At 47.3% G+C, this 25287-nt stretch overlaps 1 protein-coding gene across 3 annotated transcripts in view; it reads left to right on the top strand.

Moving 5' to 3' along the window:
• Positions 1-25287, top strand: part of PAK3 (p21 (RAC1) activated kinase 3) — a 127093-nt gene that overhangs the window by 53795 nt on the left and 48011 nt on the right. The window contains exon 1 of one of the 3 annotated variants that reach the window (XM_058814419.1): positions 1798-1865. The exons of 1 other annotated variant lie outside the window; for it this stretch is intronic. The gene's annotated coding sequence lies outside the window, so the exon portion shown is untranslated. Of the gene's footprint in view, positions 1-1797; positions 1945-25287 lie in introns of those variants that run through there. One more of the 3 variants, XM_058814420.1, reaches the window with a different exon arrangement.

Here is a 25287-nt window from a genome sequence, read left to right as displayed (position 1 = left end):
TCCCCCATCTGCTCAGTCCTTTCCTGCTCTGGGCTGTTGTAAGCAGCAGTTTGCAGCAGCCAGTGTGGTTTGCAGGGCTGGGTGAGCCTGCAGGGACCCTGGCAGCTCCTTCAGCTGCGTTCCCTCCTCGCTGCAGGCACGGGACATTCCTCCAAAAGCTTTACATGGACTTCGACAGGAGAAGAGCCGAAGGCCAAAACCTGCATCCTCTGCTAATTAACCCCCTTGGGCTCAACAAGAGTGTGTCCTCTGCAGGAGTCACCCCACTGCTTGTCCCAGCCCTCCTGGATCCATGCAGTGCTGTCACTGGACATGACACTGTCACATGGACACTACATGCAGCAGAAAATAGAAGGCCTCTTCTTCCATTGTTGAGGAACAGCAGATTTTCATAATTCCTGCTTACCTCAGAAGATCCTGAAAGTCATCTATCCACAGGAGTAATTCTCTGTGGGAGTGGAAAGAACACTGACAATTTGCTCTATGGCTTGACTGTAATCACTGCAGAACCAGCCAGCTAAGTGACAGATTTGACTCACACTGGGGAAGAGAACCTTGGTGAGACTTCAGCTTACAGCAGGAGGGGATGGCAGTGATTCAGTCAGGGCTGCTTGTCACGTCAGTGTGCACTTGGTGACTCAGTGAGTTCTTGCTTCTGGAGAACCGGTCCTTTGAATGAGCTGTAAGGCAGCAGCCTGATCACTCGTGGTCAGAGAAGATCACATGTGGTGTGCTGGGGCTGGGACAGTTTGTTATCTCCTCTTGGATATGTGTGGCCTGCCTTACCTTTGGCAATAGCAACCAGCAGAAGGTAAGTCTTCATTGCTTGCCCTTGGCTGCTCCATAATGTGTTATTACACATACTCTGTGCATCTCCATCAGGAAAAAATCCCCAACAAATCAAACAAAAAAAATGGTCAAAGGTATGCTCAGTTTGGTATGTAACAGCACAGCCCTTTCCATTGGCAGCACTTGGGGCTGGTAGAGCTTCCTGGGACCAGGCACAGCCCCGAGCTCAGAGCATGGCTGGTGCTCCCAGCCCCAGCACTGCTCCATGCCCAGGGCCCTGTGGGCTCTGCTGCAGAGATTGTAAATTTGGTCATGTTTATTGGCAGGTTTTTTTCCCCCCTGGAAATATTGTAAATGTCAGACCATCCTCATCAAAGCTGGGTCTATTTCTACGTTTGATGCCTGAGGAGGAGGAGCTGAACTTGTGGATTCAGAAGGAGAAGGACCACACGTTGCCTAGGGAAGCATAATTCTAAAAGAATGAAGGAGAATGGAAAACACAGACCGTGAATAAGATTTTTTCTTCTGGTGCGTAGGGAAATGTTTGCAAGGAGTGCCCTCTTTGTGGATGCTCCAGCCTCACTCCCGCCGGGCTTCTCCCACGTTTGGATGCGGACAGAAGCCCACAGGCTGTCACATGCACACGTCATGCGGGGGAGCCCCGAATTTCACGGTGCATTTCCTATTCCCAGCGGACGAAGACCAGGGAGGGTGATGATGCCTTTCAGGACCCCTTGCACTGCCGGCCGGCGCAGGTGGCGCCTCCCAGGTTGCCGCACCCCTCTGGGGAGCTCCCGGGGCTCGGAGGGCGGGCACCCCCCCGCGCCGCGCTTTCCCTGCGCGCTGCCCTGAAACACGAGATTTGCCCCCAGCCCCAGCCCCGGCCCGTGTGTCGTCACCGGCCGCCCGCCGCGCCCATTGGCTGCGCCAGCGCCGCTGCGGCGGCCCCGCGACGCGCGGGGCGGGCGGGCGCGCGCGCGGCGATTGGCGGCGCGGGGGGACGGGCCGCGCCCGGGGGGCGCTCGGCGGCGGCGGCGGGGGACGGGCGGGGCGGCGATGAGCGACGGCGGCTCCAGGTAACCCCGGCCGGGCGGCAATGAGCGCCGCGGCTCCAGGTAACCCGGGCCGCGCAGCAATGAGCGACCGCAGTTCCAGGTAACCTCGGCCGGGGCGGGTCCAGATAACCCCGGCCGGGCCCTGCGGCCGCCGGCGAAGCGCGGTGCCCGTGGCCGCGTCTGCGGCGCTCCGTCTCCTCCCGACGATGGGAGGATGACGCCGCGGGCAGGGCCGGGGTGCGCCGGTGGCGGGGCTGTCTCTGCGTCTCCGGGGTGCCGCTGCCGTCAGTGACACGTGTGTTGCCGGGCAGTCGGCGGTGGCCGGAGCCCGGTGTCCTGCGGGAAGGATTCCCGGAGCCGCAGAGCCGCTGCTGAAGTTGTGTCAGCGCCGGCACCGGCCATTAACGCGGCCGCGGTGCGTGTGTTCCCCATCTCCCAACAATGCCGCCTCTGGGCTGCGCTTCTGCAGAGGAGTGAGAAATTCTGGGCTATAAATAACCCCGCCTCTTTTTTTTTCTTCTTTTTTTTTTTTTTTTTTTTCTTTTTTAATACTCGTTATTGGCAACGCGCATCCGATTGACCTTGGCACCTGCCAAGTTTCTCCCGAAATCCCTTCAGGGAAGGGTGGTCTCTCTCTGTGCGTGCATGGTGGTGCCTGATGCCACACTGGAGCTGGTCCCTGTGCTGGGTTGTCCCTTTGTCCCAGACTTGTACACCAGCCAGCCGAGGAAGTGCTCCAGCGCGATGTCTGGCCGCTCCAGGCTCCCCTCCTCCGCCGGGGGGGTGCACTCGGCACGAGTGGCCCCTTTTGCTGGTCACTGAGGCAGTTTGCAGATCCAGTTTTCACCGATGCCAGAAAACGAGCCTTGTTTTAAACACAGCGAAGGGTTTAACGTGGAAGGCTGAGGGAATTCAGGCAGGAGAAGCCATGGCTTCAAAGCGAGCGACATCTGAAAGAGATGGTGGGCCCCGGCTGGGAGGAGCGGGGTTGTTTGGGGCCCTGCAGCCCGAGGGGTGTCGAGGGGCTGGATTTTGCCTCTCCCCGTGTCCTTCCGTTTGCGGGGTGGGCACGGCGTGTGCCAGCAGCGAACAGCCTGGGTATCTGTGTGCAGGGCTTGGCAAACCCCCGTCAAGGCTCCGTGCCGCTGATGCCCCACCTGCCCGGATCCGAGCCGGCGCCGGGGCTGCCCGAGAGGGGACGCTGCTTTCTCTTGTCTTGCTGGGCACGGTCGGGGATGCCTGCACGGGGAGCCTGAGGCCGGAGATCAGCAGGGGCTTTGCTGAGCGACTCTCGGGCTGACATGGAGCGCCTCGGAGCGAGGAGGAGGGGGAGGAGGACGGGCTGTCGGAAGGGCCGGAGCCAGGCTGCTGCCTGCCTGCCCGAGCGGGACACAGCGGTGATGAGTCCGGCTCTCCTGGCTCCTCTCGGGTGGATCCACCTTCTCTGTGGCTGGCAGGCGGGGAGGAGGGGCTCGGGCACCGCTCTGGGAGGAGGACGCTGTGCCGGGGGAAGTGGAAGTGTGGCACATGGCTGCAGAGGAGCCTCGGCCTTCCAGTCACAGGTTACCCAATGATGTGAGCAGAATGTGGAGTAAATCAGGGGTCAGGGGTAATGGGTTGCAGGTCTGGGACATGGACAGGTGCGTTGTTCGAGGCCCGGCAGTGAAGGTTGCCATGGCAGGTCATGCATGGAGGGGAAGGGTTGCCCTGAGCCGGTGTTCTGCGGTGAGCAGGGGCTGGTGAGGGAGGGTGATGCTTGTGCGTGTGTGGAGCTGCATGGGTTGGGGCTGCATTCCTTGAGTGTGGAACTGGGCACAGGAGCTGGTGGCAGGCACGGTGCTGGGGCTGGGGGCTGGCTGGCTTTGTAGGTGGGGGGCTGCAAGCAGCTGCCTCTGGGCTGCACAGGAGGGTGTACTCTGAAGCAAGATGTGCATGGATGGCATTTCTTCACTGAGTGACTCTGGATAACTAAAAGTAAGTCTCAGGAGCTCCTGTTACAGGATTAAGTTTCAGGCCTCACGGGCCACCACTTGCAGCAGCAACAGTTTGAGAACAGCTGTGGCAGCAGTACTGCAGGAGGCAATAGCCAGGGCGAGCTGCTTTGGTTGTCACAGACCATGGGCTTGGGCCTCATTCACCTCAGGGCTCTAACACAAGTGTGCTGCCTTTTTGTAGGGACTGATGGGGGCTTTGTGCTTTCTAAGCTAACAGGCCCAGTGAGACTGTAGGAGGGTTTCCCAGAAGTTGGAGAGCATTTTACTGCTGACTACAGGGAAGAGAACTTTACCTTTCCAGGTAGACTGTTGACAGGGCAATTTCTCTGTAAGGATCTGACCAAAACTCAGAAAATGTGTGGAAGCTGGAGTCTAGATTGTCTTGTGTGTCTTGAGCTGACTCACAAAGACTAGAAAAACAAAATTGGGCACAAGAGGTTGTCTTCCTCCAGCCCCCTGTATTTCTTTGCAAGTTTCGTACATACAATTCCAGAGATAGATCAGACACATTCAGCTCTGCAACATGTTATTGGCCGTAGCAAATCCAGCTCTTGTGTTAGCCATCTCTCAGCATTTGCTCCTAGAGGAGAGCTAGTTTGTGGGGATAGTCCCATTTTCAGTTCTTGTTCCCTTTGCCTGAAGCTTTCTTCTCTTTCTCTTTTAATACTTTAATTGTGACTGTGGATCCAAGTGTCCCTGGAGCTGCCTGTGTTCTGGGATCAAAACCAGCTGGGAATCTGAAGGTCTTTCAGATCTGCCTGCAGCTCCTCCTTCATTTTAGCCATGCCTGCACAGAACCGGTCGCAGGGGAGATGTTGCCAGATTTGGCTTCCGCTGCTGCTCTGGTTGGACTCCCTGTGACTTTGGGACATCAACAGCGCTGTCACTTTGTGCTTCTCTGGTTTGAGTACTGATTTCTGTTCTTGCTGTGCTGCACAGTGGGCAGGCAGAAGCTCACTGTGACCTTCCTCTTTCATTACCATCCTTAGCTCATGCCAAAGGTGCTTGAAGCTTTTCTCCAAGAACTTAATGGGGAGGAAGGGCAGTGGTAGAAAGGAGAGAGAACGTGAATTTCACCTGCAGAAATAAACTTTTTCATTCACGAGTGCTATTTTGTATTTAGCTAGCATTTTCTCCCTGTAGCTCTCTTTTGCCTTTTACCTTTCAGACACAAATAGTTGAGTTTGTGGATCTTCCCTTATGTTGGCCTTGATTTTCCTGTTACTCGAAGTATGGCATTAGGCCGAGTGGTAATTAGTAGGTTTCACTGGGCCAGGGTCAGTGCAGGTAGAGACACTGATGTGAATTTCTTCTCTCAGACCTCCTGTCGCTGGTTGTTTCCTGCTCCTAGCAGTAATTTTATAATGGAAAAATATGATAAAATTGTGTGGTTTGCTAGTGGATAGTCTCAGTGCTTGGAGTTCTGCAGATTGTCTCCAGGTGAGCATTAGCAGCTGTGGCTTGTATGCAGTGAACAGCAAGTGTGTCACTGTGCTTTGTTGGAAATTGCCAAGGGATTCTCATTTTGCCTGTTCAGTTGCACTGCTCCAGCTCAGCTCTGACAGTGCACTGTTTGAGTTGGCTTCCTAGGCTTTCTGAGACAGGGAATCGGGCTGCAAGGTGGCACTCACTGCCTCAGGTGGTGTGGGATGTGGCAGGTTGGGTGCACCTTGCTCTGGGCAAGCACCATGGCATCTGCCCTGGCAGTCCCACTGATAGGCATCCAGGAAGCCCGTGATGTTGTTGCTGCAGTCTCATGTCCCCCTTTTCTGGAGCTCTTGATCCCAGGAAGCCGTGGGCAGGGGACAGACAGGCCTACAAGCACTCCAGGTTGTTGGCTTCTGGCTTGGGAGGGTCTTTGTGTCAGCATATGGCACCAGCCCTACCTGCAAGTCTGGCTCTAGAGCACTGGCCTAGGTGCACCTCCAGCTACTCTGATGTCCTGTCCTGTATCATTCCTTTCAGAGGCAGACTTGGAAATCATGTCCCTCTTAAAGAGGGGTATATCCTGCTCAGTTAGGAAACCTCTGCTATGAATGTTGCTTTGTTTTGCTCTAAAGGCTTACCATTATGGCTGTGTGCATAAGTGTTCAAGGGTAGAATTGTGTTGTTATATATTCAGTGTGCTCATTTCCCAACATTAGTTTTATTGTCAGTTGCTTATCTAGTAGTGTACCAATAGATGTGACTGAGTCTTGAGTGATGGAGAGCAAAGCTTGTCTCTGCCCTGGAGTCTGTGCTGCCAGTTCCACAGCTGGAAGAGTGTTCAGTGCCTCCACATGCTGAGTTTGGGGCTTGGTGTGGTGCTCTGATACAGCACTGTAAGGGTCAGAGTTGGGGAATGGCAGAGGTAAGGTTGGATACACATCCTTTGCTCTGCTCTGGTCATATGAACTGTCTTATTGCCATCAGAAGCAGATTAAGGCAGTTTGGATCTAAAACATACTCAAGGAATCTTTAGGTAATTTAATGTTTGTTTATTGTCCCAGTGGCAAAAGTGTGCTTTGTCAGGGAGTGGAAACAAACATTTGGGTGTGACCCTTTGACTTCTGAAAGTGACACCTGGCACATGGACCACTGAGCTCTGTGCTGTGGTCCAGCTTGCTGCTCATGCACATGCTTTGCTTTGCCTTGCCACAATTCAAGGTACTGCAATGTCATTTTTGTCCAGCCATAGATGCCCATAAGCCTGAAACAAACTGCCATTTCAACATTGCAGTACAGCACAGACTCCAGAGCCAAACCATTCTCATTTCCTCTCTAATCCTCAAGTGTTGAAAATGCTCTGGCACCTTAGCAGGCTCAATGTTGCTCTGCAGGGTGTATGCACAGTTCGCTGCATGTGACGAGGGCAGTACTAAAACATTTAAACATTTCTTGCCACGTCACCTGGGTGCACTCATTTCTCCAGACAGTGTTGCTGAAGGGGCAGCAGCTGTACCTCCCCCAGCCTTTGTCCATTTGCTGGCATCAAAAAATCAGTTTCCCTATTTAGAAAGGGCACTGGAAAGTACTTCTCTGTGTCTCTTGAGGGGAGTGAAAGGCCTAATGTTTTCCATTTTCTGTCTGCTACTTCTCTATTCCCTATTGTGAAGGAGAAAATCCTCCAGATCAGAAATTTTCTAGATGCTTCCCTGCAGAGAGTCTTGATTCAACCTGCAGTGCCCAGATGCCAGCTCATATTTATCAGGTGCATCCAGCCACTCCCCAGATGAACCACAGGGCTGCTGGTGCATGGTAAACCTGAGAGAGAAAAACTGATAGCACACAATTAAAATCCTGGGCATTTGCTAAAGCTGTTTTTAATGTCTCCTCCCCTCACAGGCAGAAGATTGTGGACTTGGATTTGGGTTGCTCTTGATGTGTCACCAGAAAAGCTGTCATATGTGTGTTTGCAGGAATGGAGGCTTTTGCAGGAGGGAAAGGCTTTTAATTGTGATTCCACTCTGCATAACACAGATTGTCAGGCTTTAAGCTCAGGTTTGTTTGTGTCAGGGACAGACATTGATACCACAGCTCCTATTGGTGCATGAATATTTTAACAACTGAAACGATGCCTGCTCCAGAAAAGAGCTGCTTACATCCACGTTTGATCTCTTTAGCAAGCCTAGGCAGCTCAGGGTGGCATTTCCTACAGATGTGGGGTACATCAGCTGTGCTGTGCTCTGACTCTTTCTTCATTTCAGAAAATTCAAGCTGGGAAGAAGGGAAATTTCTAGCAAAAAACTAAAACAGACAGAATTTGCTCCTTGATTTGTTTATTTTTGAGGAGGGTGCCTTGCACTTTGTAGGATGCATGGACCAGAGAGGTGGGGTAATAGTTGGAAGTATCTGGAGTGGCAGTCTGTGGGGATAGTCTTCTGCTATAATTTCTGCCCCATGGCCTGTGCTACAGCTTCTCTCCATACTCTTCTTCTCTCTCCACTTCTTCTTGCACTAGGGGAATGCAGAATCCCCCTCTTTAGGGGCACTCATGAATAATGGTTAGCATTTCAGAAGGCAGAAACTGAGAATGGAGTCTTATTCTTTTCTGCAGTGTATTGACAGTTCATACACAGAGGTTGTCTCCTGGACTGTTCTTGAAATCTATTGTGGTACTGAAATGCTGGAACCTCTGCTCTCTTTGTGTGTTTCTGAAGTAAATTGTCCACAAAGCATCTCTAATTAGGGGACATTTCTATGCCATAACTTGTAATATGAACAGAGCTTTTGAACAGTCTGGTCTTCAGGACATGCTCTGTCTTCTCCCATGGTCTGTGGAGCACTCTGGACACTCAAGGTGAATGCCAGTGTTCTTCATGTAGTAAGGAGAAGTAATAAGAACCTGGTTACAAGGTAGTTTTCCAGTTCTAAATCCTTGGTTTGGTAAGCTCTCTTTCCCCTCCATTAGTGAACACAGCAGCACATGGATGAAGTTCCCAGGCCCACACATGGCACAGGAGGTCTGGTACCTGATTCTTGAGTACTTTGTGAGCTGCATTTCATGTTTGCATTGCTGATCTCAGCAGAATGGCAGAGCCTGCCCTTATGGGTATACCTGGACACACGTGACTCTGTTTGAGGATTGCATCTATCCTGACTGTAATTGCTTGTGTACTGAAACAGGAATCACACAGAGCTGCCAGTGTACCCACAAGAGTCTGGTAAACATAATCCCAAAATCAAGCTCTAATAGGACTGGCTTTTGGGCAAGGAGAGGAAAAAGTTGTGCTCTTGCATAATCCATTAGCCTCTAAGCACAAGTTCTCATCAGACTGATGGCTTTGGTTGGTGGGGTCATTAGGCAGAAGACACCTTGCCCTGGTCTGCCCTGCTATTCTGGTGAGGTGTTGTGTTGTGGTCCATGGAGCTGGCTGTGTCTGACTCCTGATCCCCCTTGCCATGGAAGGGGCAGCTCAGGCTCCCTTTGTGCTCACTGGAATTTTGAATGTTGGTGCCAGAAGGCAGTGAGCAGTAGGTGCATGCATCAAGTATTATTCTGCACTCTGAGGATCTCGAAGCATATTTTCTGTAAAAACTGTTTTAAAGATCTACAATAAATGCCTAAAAGTCAGGCCTGGAAAACAAGCAGAAATGTTTAAGGCAGGGTCTGACTGCTCCAGGGGGGCTGGGTGCCAGGTTGACTCATGTCAAACACACTGGAAACAAAAGGATGAAGTCAGATGCCCAAGGTCGTCAGTAGGGTGCTGTCAGAGCAATGAAAGATAGCAGTTAGAAGTAAACATGATTGAAGTTTTGTGTCCTGAACTCACTGTGGAGAATAGTGGTGTTGGTGTGGCTGGGCACCTTGAAAACCTAGGTGCCTAAATGGGACCATGGCAACTAATAAGAACGATTTCCATCCAGCAGTGCCAGGGAGAGAAGAGCCCTGGCACCCCTGAGGCCACAAGGCTCATTTGAGACACACAAAGTGGAGGAGGGACATGCTGGATGGAGGATTGCTACTTGTGATATGTTAGGTGTTAAATGCATCTGACACAGGAAGCTTGTGAAAAGGTCTGGATTCAGGATGTGCTTGTGCTTAGCAGAAATGTTCTGTTCTGTTCTTTCTGAGAGCAGAAAGACAAGGCCCCCAGCCTCTGCTCAGCTGTTGCAGGCTGGTGCCAAGCCAAGTGTTGTCAGGTAGCCATTGCACTCTGCACAGGTGGCCTGGGAATGCTGTGAGATCTGGAGTGGAAGATGTGGGGATCCCTGGGCACTGGGGGTTTAAAGGTGCTTTAGACCCTTTGCTTTGCCTTTTGCTTGTCAGTGTTTGGGAGAGGTGTCCTTGTATGCGTACATACCATATGCAAATGGATTTTGAGTTGTGTGTTTTGTCTGAATTTAGAAAAGGAGTGATATGAAGGAAGAATCCTCCAGGAAATGCTGCTTTTGCAAGCACAAGCCTCTTGACTGTGATTTGTGGGGGAGGAAGGAGTGGGAATGAGGGGGAGGTTCACTGAGGTTTTCTTCTTTTCTTGTTGCGTTCTGGGAAAACTCCAGCCAAGGCCCACATACAGTGGGATGAATCAGCCTCCCTTTTGCCATAAGTAATTGGCAGCTCTAGCTGCAATGCAGGTTTGATGTATGCCTAATACACTTTTCCTTAGTTAATTGAGAAGATACACTGCAGTAGATGTATGATGTTGAGTTGGCCTTTGTATGGAGTCTGAGCTAGTAGGGAGATACTGTAGGCTGCTCCTTGAGAGGTTGGAATTTGATGCAAATGATATTCCATACTCTAGTCTGAAGGCTGTCATTGCTGTTCATCTGCTATAGAAAATACATTTCCTGTCTCATACACGTGTAGAGAGCACTGTAAGTTGGCACATGGCACTGTTACTCAGTGCAGGGTTTCCTTGGAAGAGTCTGATTTTATAAAAACTTAACAGAATATTCATGCTCTTAGATGAGTGGCTGTTCCTGTGCTGACAAATAAAGCATTTTGGCCTTCTCATATTCCTGTAACAAAATGAAAATCACTTGTTTTCTAAAGCATCTGGTGCCAATTCAGACTCAGAGCTTTCTGTGTCTGCTCTAGGATTTCCACTGGGCTCGGAAAACTTACCAGACAAGCTCAGCATTCACCACTGGAAGAATCTGGAGTAACTGGAGGGCTTTCTTGTCCTGGAAACAGGACATGGAGCAGTTGCCCTTGGCAGGTTAAGACTTGCCAAATGCCTTGTATTTCCTGTTGGAAGCCTATTTTTCCATGGAAGGACTGTATTACTTTCACAGCTGTAGTGTCTGTTGGTAAATATTGGCTTTGTGCAATATTTCACTTCATGCACTTCAGCAGAATATCAGCAGTGCAGTGAAATAAGTGTGCTGTACTGGGGCAGTAGCATCAGTGTTCTTTTACTGTTTTCAGTGGTAAATACTGTACCTATTATTTTCAAAGCATTTGAAAATTCATTAGAAATAAGTCCCTTTGAGGAACCTGCAGTCACAAATGAGATTATCTCAGCCTTGGAGTTTTAGTCATGGCCAAAGTTTCACTAAATGTTGTCTAAAAATAAAGAATAATGGACTCGAATTATTCTTTCATGTGATTGCTTCATATGAAGGCATCATATGGCCTTCCTCCCTCCAGTTGTTCTGAGGTGGAAGAAAACAAGTACAAATGTAAAGTCTTTGCAAGGAGCAACTGAAACAGTGGGCTCTGTAGCATTTTGCACCTGAAGTGAAACAGAAATGGCTCTTTTTGCCATGTACCTTTGTAGGGTACAAAAAGAACTCTGGATGTCTGAAGATACAAACAGGTAGAAAGCAGCACTCTCCTTTCCATGCATCCTTGGCAGAGGAGCACTGCTACTTGTTAGATTCATTGTGTTACATGTGACTGCAGAGGGGTTATCCTGAGGCCACTTGGGCTGTGCTCCTTCTCTCTCCAGTTCACCAGACAAGTGTTTCATGTTTTCTTAAGAATATCTTTAAATGGACATTATTTTACCTCGTTTTGAAAAGGAACTGGTATTTTTACAGCTCAGGCTGATATATAACTAACCTTTTTCTTTCCTGAACAAGGTCATTACATCATGATGCAGTAATCCTGTCTGTGGGATAAACCATCCTCTCTCTGTGTCTCTGTCTGCTGCTTTTATCTATGTTTGTGTGCACAGTGGGGAGGAGGCATGAGGGGAGAGAAAAAGTTTTGATTCTGGCCACTTAAACTGTGTTTAGGGAGAATAATATGTGGGTTGTGAGATGCAAAGGGCTGTTGTCTCAGAGCTATTGCTTTGATACTTTATCCACAAAGAGAAGCTCCCCAGTCTCAAGTCAGAAGAGCCTGGGGATGAAATTACACCTTTGTCAGGCTATGACAGGTTAAAGTTTATGGAGATGCAGGTAGCAAATTATCCACAGACTGAATTGCAAAGGAGGGCTTTAAAATGGGGTTTAAAAACCTGCTGGGGAGATTAAGTGGATAAAAATATTTAGTTCTTGTGCCCCTCTTTTTCTCATAATACTCAAAGCAATCTGTGAAGGAAGGAGGGACAATGTTGTTATCCTGGTCTGAGGCCAGAGGAAGCTGAGGGATGGAGTAATGGCACTTTGGGTGGAACAGGGAAGAGCAGGAGCCAGCAGCAGGACCCAACCATCTTGCTGCCTGTCTCATTCCCTGGCCATTAGACTAAGCTGCCTCTCTGCTTGTTGCAGTTTCTGATTTGTCTTGGATGTGTCTGTGTACTTTTCCCAAGTCAATTTACACCGCAATATGTCATTTATGGCTAGCCTGGGGGGTGCCCAGTGAGGTATGGTTCTATGGTTCATAACTATTTTTGATTCACTTACAAAGGGATTAGGTGACGTGGTTGCCTGGACAGCAGGGGCTGTACTTGGTGACCCAGTGGGTCTCTCCCAGTCCTGTGTAACCTGAGGTGATGCCATCTAAGCTGCAGCAAGATGCCAGTGATGTAATTTCAGACTGTCTGGCCTGAGCACCAGTGAAGGCAGGGAGGCTGCACATGTGTAGGACAGGCTGAAGCAGAAGACAGACAGGGTTTGATTCAAAATGAAACCAGGTAACTGAGCACAGTAGAGCGGGTGTATTGGTTGTTGACTCCCTCTTCCACCTGCTCTGAGAGGAAACAGCCCATGCTTATTTTACTGAATAGCTCTGAATCTGTTGCAGATTAAGACAAATAACTAAGTTGAGTCATCAAGTTGTAGTGTCTCAACAAACTACTTAAAAAGATGTCAAGTCCTCTCTGTGGGTGGGTGCTAAAGTGGCAGAACTATTAGAGAAACATCTAAAATCACATGAGGATTTCACTGTTAGCATCATGCCAGCTTTATGGCAGTGCTAGAGCATGTGTCTTCCAGGCTGGAGGTGACAGACACCCGTGGCTGTCAGCAGGACAGGGCTATGATGGACCCCTTGCAGGTCATGCTGGCATGGGCACAGTGCTGCACTCACATGCTTTTGCAGCTCTCAGAGCAGCAACGTGCATCAGCTTGCTTAGAGTGCAGGCAGAGCTCAGATCAGGCTGTGCCCATCTGTGGAGATTTACCTATGTCTGAGCAGTGTCTGCTCCAGTCAAAAGGGACACCAGTAATAACCACTAGATCCTCAAGATAATATTTCTATACTTTGTACTTGTCCTTCATTTATTAAATCCCCAAATGCAAGAGTCTTCTTATGGAGATTACATGGCTGACAGTGTTTGCATCCACGTGTTATCTGTACTGACTATTGATGCAGGTAGGCTCTGTGTAGTTTGGTCCAATGTCAGTGTTTTAATGGAGAAGAGAAGATTTCTAAATTGGATTAATTGATTATCTTCTTTTGTAATTTTCTGTTACTAGAAAAATTCTAGCAAATAAGCGTGTACTAATTTGTTTGGATTATTGTTTTGCATCTGTTGTATTCAGTGCAGGGTCTCAGTGTAGTGCAGATGAGAATGTTTGGAATCAAATTCCAAGGTGATGTCCATGTTTGAGAGAAGCCATGGCCAAAGCAGCACTTCCCATTGACTGACTTTTCAGCAGCCATTTGTTATGGTAGTTTTGACTTTTTTTTCCCTGCCAGGCTAAATTTCAGAGTAGCATTGATTTTGTTTCTTCATGTGACTTGTGATTTGCTGAGTTGCAGGTGACAGCAGCTTTCCCTGATCCTTAAGGGGTCATTCTGCATATGTGTGTGTGTGTTTAAAAGCTGCAGAATCACATTTTAAAAGCAAATTCCTCTAAACATGCTGAGTGTAACACCTTCCCTTTTGCACTTAATTTTAAAGCCAAGTATTATAAAAACAGCTCTCAGTGCTTTGATGTGGGTTCCTAATTTTCTCATTGATGCCATTAATATTGCATGCCCAGTTGCTTCATGGTGGATGTCAGTGCTGTGTAACAGCAGCCATCTGTGAGAAAGGAGCTGCTTCCTGGCATGGAGTGAAATTCAGGCCAGCTGTGGATGCTGGAACCACATCTTAGAGACTCTTCCTCTGGGCTCTCCCTTCCCTGTGCTTTACCTGAGCAGAATTTCTGGTACCCAGAATCCCACAGCCTGTGGAGCTGCATTTCTGTGTTCATGTCTGAGCCTCACTCTGAGGAGAGAAGGTAGGGCCTGAATCACTGCCACACTGTGCTGGTGGCATTCCAGAAGGTGCCCCTCAACTCGAGGGCTTGCCCACACTCTTGTTAACTTTGAGCAGTACTTGGGGTGTCTCCCCCTGCACCCCTTCAGCACAAGTGGTGTTTTATGGGTCTGATAAAACAAGTAAAAATGCAATTGCGACTCTGGCCTAATACTTCAGGGGAAGCCAGGTTTTCTGTGGTTTTTTTCCCTGTCATGTTGGGAAAAACATTATTTCTCTGCCCTTTAGCTTTAATTTCTAGGCATATAACAAGGTTAGAATTGAGAGAGCAGGGGAAAATGAACAAACTTTAAGCAGCATCCCAGCTAAGTCTTGAATACAGAGGATGTGTATCTTGCCTTATGTTGAATTGTTTTGCAATTAAACTTTTGGGATCTGAATGGATTTCCAAGCCTGTGTCAGAGATCTCACAGAGAGAACCTGACAGAGATTACTGTGAGCAAAAAAATATTCTGTCAGTACCATTTTCTTAGTCTGAGTTAACTACCTTGGGGTGTCATGACACACCTTCTAGCCTAGAGGATAGTCCTTATGAAAAATAATGATCATTGGGCAAATTCTGCCTTCAATTATGTGGTATGACCTCAGCTTTTCATTTAAGTTACAGAATTGGGGTTTATAAAATAGCTGTGTTTAATAATGCATCAATTCTTACGTTGATGTGACATCCTAGATGGCATTTGCAATAAGAACATGGTCTCAGGATTTCTACTGTTTTCCAGCACACATTCTTCCTTTCTGTAGCTACCTTCCAAGTCCTTTCCCTCTCAAGAGGGAAGATTTCATTTCTCAAGAGTTCTTGGGACAGGCATTTTCAGATCACTGCAGGCATAGACCAGTTACTCAGGAAAGGGCTTCAACTCTGGAGGTGCTTCCTTATAGACAGTGGAAAGAATACATGGTTCTCCTCTCTATGCAGCCTTTGGAAGAATGGAAACTTGATTTTGAGGGCAAACAAACCTTCTGCAAAGAGTTGGGAAGTGATCCATATTAATCTCCATTTACACATCTTCAGTATCACTTTTGTCAGACTGGGATCACATGTTGCACTTTATGGTATAACGCCCCTGAATGTAAATTAGGTCAAAACACACTTACAGTTTGCAGCAGCCAAAGTTATATTAGTGCTGATGATAATTGCTGAAAGAGTAGAATGATTACCCAGATAATGATGGCTGACTTCCCTCAGAAAAGCTGAATGCTCACCTTCTGATAAAGGGCCCAGCTTTCAACTGTTGTGAGACTTTGCTGAGCTGGTGAGGTAAAAGCCCAGAAAACTGGCACAGATTCTGTCTTGGTGGCTTTTCAGATACTGGCCACATGGAAATGTTTTGTGGGATCAGAAGATAGATTAGGACAGGGTCTGTGCATTTTTTCCCTCAGACTTCAATGCCATAGAAGTCAGTGGAACTACTCAGAGCCACAGGGGAAGAGCAGCTTTCCTCTTCAGCTCACAAGTCATCAGAGATTTGTATTATCTGATGTGAATCCCATTTCAGACTAAAAGGAATGCAGTCCCAAATCCTTCAGCAGCTCCCAATTTTTTCATTGCAGGTACCAGAACCATTGTTTAACTGCTGCTGTGGTGATCTTGGAGAACCTGAATGATCTGTGGAAGCACCAGGAGCTCTCTCAGTCATGTCGTGTTACAGAATCAGAGAATGGCTGGTTTCAAATCCTTGCACTTGCTTCCAACCCCTTGCCATGGGCAAGGACACCATTGAGGAGAGCAGCTTGCTCAGAGTCCCAACCACCTTGGCCTTGAATGCTTCTACAACAGGGACATCCACTTTTCTGGGCAACCTGTTAAAAATACAGAATGGTTCATGAATTTAGGTGGGTTCTTGGTAGTGAAGATGTTAATCTTGGCCAGGCCCAGAAGCTGATGCCCCAGGTATATGTCCTCAGTATGTCTAAGTAACTTCTGCTTGGAAGATGACTAGAAGTATTTGCTTCCCACTTGGATGAGGCACATGCAACTGGAGACAGATTCCCATGGGAGCTGAGCACTGCCTTCCATGTGCACCTGAAATGGGCAGTAATTTCTCTGCTGTATTACTCAATCCCATCATATCCTTTAGAAATTTAAGGAATAAGATGTTTAGCACAGGAATTTTTTTCCCAGGGAGGTCCAGGTATGGATTCAGGTGGAAGCTTTGCACAAAGAGCAAATGAGCTGTGCAATGAGGTCTGGAAGTGTTTTCTGGTCAGGCTGGTATGTCTCTCTGAAGGAAGAGTGAGAAAAGCTTTGTTTTGACAAAGAGGACATGGAGGCTCTCTGTTTTGAGGTAGATGCTATTTGTTGACTCCTTCATAAAATCCTTGATGGAAGAAAGAACTTTTTATGGTGGAAAGTGCTCATGCCAAGTAAAACAAGAGGTGGTGGCTTGAAATAGAATTAAGTATTTCCAGGAGAAGCATGAAATGTGTTCTATTTTCAATGCATGCCTTAATGCCATAGCTTAGAGTTTCCTTGATAGCATTTGTAATCAGCAGGCTCTTATCCATCCCTACCACTATTAGTTGAAGCTTAATGATTCATAATTGTATTGGTTCTTTATCACTCAACTTGTCAAGTTAATGTCTTGGAATGCAGGATGGATTTAGTGCCCCACTGTCTCTTGATGTTCTGCAGTGCAAACACATACTTTGCCAAAGCCTTTGGGAAAGTGCATTATCAGAAATTGTAGACAAATGCACACCTAGAAGTAAAGGTGTTGCATACTGATTATCTTGGCAAGTCCTTTTAATGTCACATTGTCCTACATTCACAGAGTTTGGTAAGAAGGAAATTAGTGAGAAAACTGAATGATAAACACTGATTTTTGATTTGTGCACATACATACACATAAATTGAATTTTTGCCAGCTGTTGCCAGCAAACCATCAAAGCAAATTTTTTACTGAGGGTCAACAGGTAGAGAGTAGAGGTGTGTAGTTCCTGGGGCACCAGAGCAGCTGCAGTGTTCTCTGCTGGGGCAGGTGGTGATGCTGCAGCTGGACAGGAGTGCATCTCTCCTCCAGCTTCTCCATGGAAGTCAGCCTGGGCCAGCTGCTCAATAGGGCACTTGCTGCTGGAGGTGTCTGTGCCTTGTGCTGATGTGCCAGCTGGAAGGGCAAACTCAGGAGCACCTTTCAGAATTGCCAGCACAGCTTTGGCAGCAGAGTAGATGTTTCTTTGGTCTTCTGTCTTACAAAAAGATTGAAGGTGATCTGTGCTGTCAGTGTGGGAGGAGGAATCATTCATTACAGAATCATAGAATGGTTTGGGTTAGAGGAGACCTTACAGACCGTCCAGTTCCAGCCCCCCTGCTATGGGACACCTTCCACTGGACCAGGTTGCTCAGGGCCCCATCCAGCCTGATCTTGAACAGTCCCAGGGATGAGGCAGCCACTGCTTCTCTGGGCAGCCTGTGCCAGGGCCTCACTGCCCTGACAGTAAAAAATGTCTTCCTAACATCTAATTTAAACCTGCTTTCTATCAGGTTGAAGCCATTCTTTCTCCTCCTCTGACTACAGTCCTTGTAAAGCATCTCTCTCCAGCTCTCTTGTAGCCCATTTAGGTACTGGAAGGAAGTTCTGGGCTTGTCAGAAAAATGGGAGCAGTCTGACTGTTTCACTTATAAGTCCCCTGCTTTGAGTGGTGCAGACAGCCAGTGTAAACATGCTTGTGCAAATTCCAGACTTTGCCTTGATCCATTTTGTGCAATTGGGTTGTCAAACTAAGTAGTACTGGCTGCTGAAAGAGTTAGGATAGATTTTAGATGTGTTTGCATTGCAGTTTAGATCATAATAAGCAATTTTCTAGGGAGAGCCTGGCCAGTGTGTTCCATGATGTCAGCTGGGTGAAAGAGCTGAAGGAAAGGCTGCTGAGTTCCAGTAGATCAAAGTCCTGGTGGTCCTCTCCTCCCCTCTGCTGGGAGTTCTCATCCTTCGAGCCAAGTTGCAAGAATGTCTGCCTCAGCATTTGTTACGTGGAGTGGGAGAGTTATCCCAAATCCCTTTGGTGGCACTTTAGGTTAAGTCAGCAGATGTTACACAGGAATGGTTTAGTACAGAGACATCTTCCTCCCTGCCAGTGTTTCTGGGTGAACAGGAGCTTTTGGCAGAAGGGCTGCTTCAGAGAGTCTCATGGGACACAGCAATGTCACATGGCTGCCTTTGCATGTTTAGAGTGTGTGGCCCTGTGCCCATCTCCAGAGCTCTTTTAAAAGGTTCTAGGCCAAGATAATCATGCATTTGTTATAACTGACATGTTGTGCTTGGATAAACTGATTTGTGTTGAGTCCAGCATCACAGGTTCCTACAAAGGATAGATCCAAGTTGCCTGTGGCATGTATGTCAGATAGCCATGATAACAATGGGAAATAACAGCAGTCCCTCACCTTCTACCTTTCCTAAGCACTCACCAGTCATTAATGAATTAATAATCTGCACAGAATCCCTGGGAGGTGGCCAGCAGGTTGTTTTTTTGTGGGAGGGAGGTTGAGTGGAGATCTGACATCCTTGGACTCCTGACAGCTCATCTTGTGATACATGTCTGTGTGTACACAGCATCTCTCACAGTTAAGTGGAATCTGAGCTCTCCCCATTGTGGGGCCAGGTAGGAAATAGTTTTGTCTTTGATATCTCCCTGGAACTAGGATCCTTTTGAGAAAAGAAGAAATGCTATTAAGATTTCACAGAGGACTGGAAGAATTGTTCTGAGGAATCTGGATCTCCTGCCTTGCACCTACAGTGCTGGTGCCTGCACTGAACCCAGGCTTCCCAGCCCTAATTCTGGGCTTTTTTCAGCTGTTCTTTAAGAGAACAGAAATGCTCTTCCTTCTCTGTTTTCTCCAGAGACACATCCTTCTGATGAAGCCTTCCCAAACAGTGGCATATTCCCATGAAAAAAATTCTCTTTCAAGCCACTGACATGTAACTTGCTGAAAAATTAATGACCAGTTTCTGTCAGAGACTTTGCCTTTCCCGTGAGCATGGCCTGTTCCTATCAGATGCCTTCAGGGAGGCAGAATCTGAAGCACAGGATCAGTTGCAGGTTACCAAGGATTTGTTACAGCACAATTATAGCCACTGAGAAATGAGGGAATGGAGGCACATTGTAATTATGTAATTGGCCAGAGTCTCCATGATAAGTCAGTTACAGAGCAGAGGAGAACATCTGATTCTTGGCATTTCCTCCTGTGCTCCTGCACAGGGAGGCAGGATGGGAAAAATCCTTCTGAATTTTCGATTTGATTTAAGTACTGAAGGCTATTTGTAAGGCCTTAGCTCCCATTAAGAAATTATGAGGATGTCAATAGTAGAATTAATTTTTTGAAAGAAATCAGCCACAAAGAGATGTAGCTGAAGATTGGGGGACTGGGTGTCAGGGTCTGCAAACATGCAGAGGGGGTGTGATCAATGTACATAGCAGGAGAGTATTCAGTAAGGAATGTGACCAGCTGCACTTGCTCCTAGACCTGTAGGCAAGTATTTAAATGTCAGAATATGAAGGTGAACATGTGCAGCAGTACACTAGGGCAAAAGATGATTTTGCTGTCGTTGTTTTCAAGTGACAGCGATTGCTGTTCCCTGGAGTACAGGAGATGCTTTGTACAATTTTATTCAGAATATAAATTTGATGTCTTAGGTGCTGTGTGTACAGGGGGCAGAACCAGGGCATTCAGCTGCATTTCTTAGCTGGGGACCTTACAACTGCTGGTGGTGAATGCTGGCTTGCAAGAGGAGGAGTTTGGGCTCTCGACGTGTATATCAGGGGGAGGTGATGGCTTGTTTGTTAATTTATATCATTTTTGCATCCATAGATTTATTAGGGCAATTTGTAATGGTAATTTGATCTCTGTACATTGATTTCCCAATTTGTAAGCTCTTTGCAGACTGGTGCCTGTGCTCTGGCTGGCTCAGGTCAGCTTCATTCAGCTTCTGCTGCTGAGGGTGAGCTCTGTGTGGCCAGGGCTGTGTGTACAGTCTGCCCTTGGTACCTTTTCTCATTTAGGCTAAAAGGGTGAGACTTTCAGAGGTGGAAAGCCCAGGATTCTGGCCCTTGCTCTACAGACAAGTGTGTGATTTGTCTAATAAGAATTCACTGATTACTCCAGAAGTCCTTTGAGATTACTGGAATTACTTAATTGTAGCTGGTGAAGGGCTTCATAAACCTGAAATAAATCACTCTTCAGATGCCCAAAATGTTAGCATTCTATAAAAATATTTTCTAGACAATGGAAACACAGGAAGTAGTACCAGAACAATATCTGTAAAATGTTGAATTTATGTAGGAGCTGTTGCAGGCTGAGCAGACTCTGAAGGTAGTGAAATAGTAATAAACCATGATGTGATGGCCCAAATTTTCCAGCAGAGGCTCGTTCTGTGTGCACCATCCTGTGTCAGCCCAGATTAGACTTGCAGGTCCCAGGGTGAGATGGAGAAGTGTGCTCACTGCTACAGCAGGACTCCATGTGCCTGGCATGCCCAGAAAATGATACAGGGCTGCCCCTTGTGAGCCATGGGCTTTGCCTTCACACTTTCTGTCCTCCCAGGGTTTGTGCATTCATTAGCTGGCAGCTTGGCTTGGGCTCCTGTGGCAGGCAGCCTGGTTTGCAGCGTGCAGAGCCTGAGAGATGCCCTTGCCTTGGGTGGGAGCAGGGGGAATGCAGCCCTGCTCATGGCTGGGCCAAGTGTGTCTGAGTCACAGAGAGGGCAGGCAGCCAGGGCTTTCCTCACAAAGGCAAGGAAGCTGAATTCATTTAGTTCTTAAAGGAGTGTTCAGCTCGCAGATTGGAAGGGTCCCTAGAAATCTGATACATTATTACTGGAGTCTATTCAGATACTTTGGTGGAAATTGAATAAGACTTGAAATGTGCTAAAGTCTTTGCACTTTTAGCTGTAATGACAATGCTGATAAGCAGAATTGAGTTAAAGATAATAAAGGAGAGAGCTGTCTTCCCTGGACTGGTACCTGGTTTCTCTTGAATCTCTAGAAGTGTCTGCACGTAGATTATTTCAGGTTTTGTTTTGTTTCCCTGTGGTATCATACTTTAGTAAATAATTTGTGGTTCTTTGTGACAATTTTTCTTTACTCCTGAAGGAAGGAGATCCAGTTTCTTATTACTTTTGGCTTTCAAGTGTGTAGTTGCAAACAGCCTCTACCATGTCTCTTCTTAACATTTCCTCCTGTTTACAGTTGTGCCTGTACCATGGGAAAAGTTTACTTAATGCAAAGTAAATATTTTCTCTCTTCTAGTACGTTAAGGTTTTATTGGTTTATTTTGTTTCTGATGACAAATAAAAGCTGTTTGAGGTGCCAGAAATCACTAATTTTGCAAAAAACTGTTCATCTCTTAAAATTGAGTGGATACTTCCATTCAGGTATAAAGACTAAGCAAATAGGGTGGGTGGTCATTGCCTTTTTCTAGAGTCTGCTCTTAAGTTTCCCTCTGAAATTTATCACAAGGGGGAAACAAAACTCTGAACATTCACAGTAGTAGATCCTCGGCTGGTTTTCCACTGTAGCTTTCTCCTACCCCAGGTCTGTGTATCTCTGTGCTGGGGTGGATCTCTAATCTGTCAAGCAGTCCTGACAAAGAATGGGGAGCAAGAGTAACTTCTCCTTGCTGTAGCTTGTTTTGCTGGGTACAGGGGCACTCTAATGGTGCATGTTGTTGATAGAAGTTCTGAGGTTGGTGCTGGCTGGTGTATCATGACCTGTAGTCTTGCAAAGTCAGCCACCTGGCCTATCAAGGCATGGTATTGCATTACTGTCTGTGGCACTCTGAAATCACTTGCAGTCTCCCATTCTAATGAGGTGATAATTTGGTGTGTTAATGCACTCTCTTCCACTGGGACATGGGCCCTTCATTCTATAAAGTTGCCCTTTCTGCATGTCTTTGCTGCCATTAGTGACCACCAGGAAGTGCTGAGGGCTGATGCTCTTTGAAGAATGGGGTCAATTATTCCTTGGAAGCACTTCATGGGGTTGTTTTCATGGTGCTTTCTCCTGGCTTGTGACCCAGACAGTGCTGGTGACTAGTAAGATGTGCATGGACATGTCACATTCCAGGGAGTGTAGCTCCTGGCTCCTTTTCTGTCTGAGCAGATGCACTTTGTGAGCTGTAAGGCATCAGCTGTAAATGGAATGGGACACTGCCTTTCCATACTTGCTCTTCTGAGGTTTGCTGCTGAGGCATTTTGGTGTTGCTGTGAGCTGCTGTGCAGGACTTTGGTACCTCAGGGCCGGGCAGGGAAAAGCAAGCACCTGCCCAAGGCTGTAAATTAGGGAGGAGCTGACAAAATCAAGGCAGTAGCAGAACAGCTTCCTGCAGAGCAACCTCTCTGAGTGGCTGGAGGGACAGGGCTGGTGTCAGTCCAGCTCAGGGAGAGGCCGTGGGGCTGTGCTGTGTCCCCACTCCTGGCTGTGGCTGCCTCCAGCCTTGTCCTGCTTAGAGAGCAGAGGGATCATGAGCAGCCCTTGGGCTGGGGTGGGACCCGTGTCTGGCCCTGACCCCACCCACTGCTGCAGAGAAACCCTTGGGATGAAGGGCTTGGCTCTGAGCTCTGCAGTGTGTGCTGATGGCCTCAGATGTTCCCTGGCTTCAGAGTCTGCAGAGCTGCTGCAGCTCAAGGTGCTCATCACATCTTTGGCTCCATGAATTTCTTTAAAGGCCTCAGAGGTAAATGCAGGCCAGGAATTAACCTCACTGAGAATAAATTCACTCACTGATGATTCTTAGATTGTGGTTGGTCTTTGTGGCCTGTAATTTAGTGTGGCTTTTAATTGGTTTAGTGTATTCTGTGGTCTTCCTTTTCTGTTACAGTTTTTTAATCAAAACCTCTTTTTTTTAAGGCCTTTCAGGGACATAAGTTTCTACAACAATGATAATATTTCTTTATCAAATGTGTTTATCATTTCATGTTTGCACAGTCCTGCTACCAAGCAGTGGATGGTTCTGTCTGTCAGTTTCTGTCAAGCTAAAGTGATAATACCTCTGATTATGTGAGGGGCTTTTTTATTAGCAGCTTGTATTTGCCCACTGATCTCAGAACATTTTTTTATTCTACATCTTCAGCATTCAGTGGCATTTCTCCTAAGATTGCCTCTTATCACTGCAGCTGGCTCTACAATCCATCTGGAATCAGATTCATCTTTGATTTAATGGCAGAGCAGCAAATGTAGCTGTAGAAGGGCTAACAGCTTCTTGTGCAGAGCCTGACTATTGAGAGTCTCCTGAGGTTTTATTGCAGAGATCCTTCTTTTTACAGGATCATCCTCACTGTCTTCACTCTTGTTATTCACATTCTGGAGAAACTGCATTGTGGAGGCATTCTGGTTCCTGTGTGTGTTAACCCCATTGCTCTGAGATGAGCCTTGCTCTTTTTGCATATCTCTGTACTGTGCTTTTTCCAGGCCACAGAGCCTGGCTTTTCAGGCAGCCTCTCCTCGTGCCCGGGGTTCCTTTAGTCACATTCTCACAGTGCATGTCTGGGGCTGTCACCCATTTCACTGGGGGGACCCCTGGTATCCCTTCAGTCACACACAGACATGTTGATGCACAGCTTTGTAACCACAGCATTTAATCTTTGCTTTATGATTTTGCCTGAACAATAGTGCCTTTAGACAGGTTCATGTTGGCTGAGATCAGACAATACATCAGCTGTTCTGGGTTGGGTTTTTTTTTAGATACGGACCCTTGCAACAGCATCTTGCTCATTTTTCATCATTTTCTGCTACTTAGTAAAATTCTTTTACCTCCAGTTTTCTTGTCTTTTCCTCCTCAAGGACAGATCAGTGTAAAGGCTCTGTTCTCATGTCTGTTAACCTTTTATTCTTTGCAATCTAGCATTTCCAGAGGTTTGGTATCCCCCCAGTACTTCCTGTTTTATCAGCTCATTGGAGGTATTTTGTTGTTCTTTCTCTCTTCTTCACTTGCTGTCCAGTTTGTTGACACTGTATTACATGTACTGTGTGCTGACTGACAGCATGATTGCTGATGATTTCTGAAACTAACCTGGCTCTTTATTAGGTTCTTTAAAGTCTGATAGATGTGGCAAAATAGAAGCAACCTCTTATCTATATTAACAGCAAGGGAAAGAGCCAAGTTCCTCACAGAACCATAAAGAACACACAAAGACAGTGAGTAACTTGTCTGAGGTTATTTGTGAAGTCTGTGGCAGGTATAACACACTTCTACTCTCAGCACATGGTTCTGCCTAGCAATATGTTCTGCAAGGAAACAAAACAAGAGGCTGCTCCTCTCCCCTGGTGAAGAGCAGCTCCAGGTCTGTCCTGAGGCAGACGTTGGCAGTGTGTCCCATCTTCCCATTGCTTCTACCGTTACTTCTGGAGTGGGGTCTGGAAAGAAATGTGCCTGTGCTGCTCGCTGTGGGTGTGGGCGTCTTGTAGCCAGGTACCCATTTGAGGTGACAGTTTTTACTGGGGAGAAGCAGATTTGCTGCTGTCTGTGTGCTCATGGAAATGCTCTTTACAGTTCCAAAAATCAGCTGAAGTTTGTCATGGGGTGGGACATGTTGGGGGCACAGGCCTGTTGGAGATTCCAGCTGTGGTTCTGTAGGAAACAAACGTGGAGACCTCATCCTGTGTGTGCTGGCCAGGCTGGAGGTCACAAGCCATCAGTGCTGTGTCACTGCGGCTGGATTGGTGCTCTCTGGCTGTGTCAGTGCCCTCACACAGGCTCAGCAGGCTGTGTGTCCCTCTTGGGATCTGTGCCTGGGACAGCACTGCACCTCCAGACCCTTTCCCTTGTTTGTATTAACTGAGGAATAAAGACAGGCAGAAGAGCTGTTAAGGTTTTCTTGGGCAACTTCTCTCCTTGGGTGCTGCTTCTCTGATGTCCTCCCCATTTCTCAGCCTGCTTTTCTTCTTCTATAACATGTAACAATGCAGCTGTCATTCTGTGCCTCATAAAAGCCTCAATTAATGTACTTCAGTTTTCTTTAAAGCCTGAAGTTGTAAATAGTAAGTAGAGGTGTCAGACAGTAGTAGACTTCAGCCAGCAGCAGAGTAAGTGTTGATGCACTGTTTTAAGAACAAGTTTCTTTGCAAAGCTTTTATGCCATAGATCTGATGTGTGTGGCACAAGGAATCTATTTTGGGTCCTATTGTTGTTCTCTTTCCTCTTCCCTTGCTCTTTTATTGTTTACTTGTTTCTGTGCATTTTGATGGTTTCTTATTTTGGCCACCTTTGACCTGATACAAGATTGCATTAGTGTCAGCTGCTGCTCTGGGAGTTGGTACTTCTCTACAGATTTGCAGTAGGATCTAAGACTGCTTTAGAAGCACTTCCTGAGCAATGGAGGCAGTTCCCTTTTACAGGAGCTGTTGCAGATGGCTCTACACATCTTGGACAGAGATCTT

Source organism: Ammospiza caudacuta, chromosome 14 (assembly GCF_027887145.1).
Source record: "Ammospiza caudacuta isolate bAmmCau1 chromosome 14, bAmmCau1.pri, whole genome shotgun sequence".
Lineage (NCBI taxonomy): Eukaryota > Metazoa > Chordata > Aves > Passeriformes > Passerellidae > Ammospiza > Ammospiza caudacuta.
Note: the sequence above shows the minus strand (reverse complement) of the source record. Positions and strands in the feature narration are given on the sequence as shown.